At 31.4% G+C, this 1,591-nt stretch overlaps 1 non-coding gene across 1 annotated transcript; it reads right to left on the bottom strand.

Annotated features, from left to right (window-relative positions):
• Positions 1-263: 263 nt before the first annotated feature.
• Positions 264-370, bottom strand: LOC150052950 (U6 spliceosomal RNA). Its single transcript, XR_016538184.1, has one exon. It is a non-coding gene; the product is annotated as a U6 spliceosomal RNA (small nuclear RNA).
• Between the last annotated feature and the right edge of the window lie 1,221 nt (positions 371-1,591).

Here is a 1,591-nt window from a genome sequence, read left to right as displayed (position 1 = left end):
TTTTGGTCAGTGTCATCCTTTCCTTTATCTTACCCCAATTTCTCCTTCCAGTTCCTACCTTTTTTCCATATATTTTTTATTGTAATTAATAGAAGGGTTACATTATATTCACCAGGTAGAAGGCGCATTACTTCACAAACATTGATACCCTTTCTTATGACATGGTCCCTATTTTCCTTCCCTGCTCCCCCTGCTCATCTTGATTTCCTCCCTTCCCTATCCAATTTCAAATAAGTAATTAAGCATATATAAAATATATCAGAAAAAATATGGAATGCTTCACGCATTTGCGTGTCCTCCTTGCTCAGGGGCCATGCTAATCTTCTCTATATCGTTCCAATTTTAGTATATGTGCTGCCGAAGCGAACATCAGTTCCTACCTTTTAATTACAAAGTTTAGTTTATAGATAACATACATTGGCTATAATGACTACATTTGCTAAACCTCCCTCCCTCCCTTATTCTTACAGAGGATGTTTGCAAAGTTTAGCCAGAAAAGGAGAAATGACTGAAAGGTTGAAGTTAAGTTCATTGAGATGAGGTTAATTTTACTTAAATTGAATACCAGTTCAAACTCGAACCTGAAAATGTGAAATTATGCAGAATACCATCAGTTCATATTTTCATGCAATTACAAAATGCCCAAAAGAAATAATTCTAAGAATGTTGAGAGTTGTTCGTTTTCATGAGAACAGCCAGTTGCTTTTTGTGCCATGACTAAGAACATATTTGCAGTATAGAAGAAGTCATAATTCATCATTTATAGACCAGGGACAATATAGAAATAGAAATGAGTTAAAATATAATAAATCATATTGGACACAATCATAATATCTAGTTTCCATTTGAAAATAAAAGTGGAGAAATTCCAAATATGCATACAAAAGAATATTCAATAATGTTTTACAATATTCATCAGAGTGAAAAACTATAGAATAGGGCCAATCAGATTTATAAAGATTCTTTCATGAGGCTGTCTAGGAGGATGTAAAATAAGATGAACATTACCCTCCAACAAGCAGGTATTTCTAGAAGGTCAATAGTATCTATCATTTGTTTTCAGATTAACTAAAGATATAGGTATATGAACTAAATAAAGCATAATTAAGCTGTAGGTGTTTATAATGTCTACCCTAAGAAAATAGTAGAAGTTGTTTAATTAACAATTTTAATAATTAGTTTTGCAACTTTTTAGAAGGACAATATGTACAATGTAGGTGAAACAGTTTACAGAATTTAAATTAATGAACTTTATGGTGGTAGATCATATCAGACGACATTGCTGAGAGCTACTATATCAGCACAACATTTATTGCTATATATACATTGCAGAAAATATGAAATGGATACGAAGTATCCTTAATATCAATATAATCAAATTTACATATGAGTTTTTATTACAAATGAGGAAACACTGTTATATTAATCAAATTCACATAAGTTATTAAGGTATGGAGTTTAGTCAGGACAACAGGCTCAACAACAACAAAAAAAGGTTTGCTTGAAAAGCCTGGAATTCATACATTATGTGACAAAATGTTCAAGTCCAGATGAATAAATTGATTGATTGATCTATTCATCTATTGATCAA

This window comes from Megascapheus bottae, chromosome 16 (assembly GCF_031878675.1).
Source record: "Megascapheus bottae isolate mThoBot1 chromosome 16, mThoBot2.hap1, whole genome shotgun sequence".
In the NCBI taxonomy this organism is placed as follows: domain Eukaryota; kingdom Metazoa; phylum Chordata; class Mammalia; order Rodentia; family Geomyidae; genus Megascapheus; species Megascapheus bottae.
This window is presented reverse-complemented; position numbering and strand designations above follow the sequence as displayed.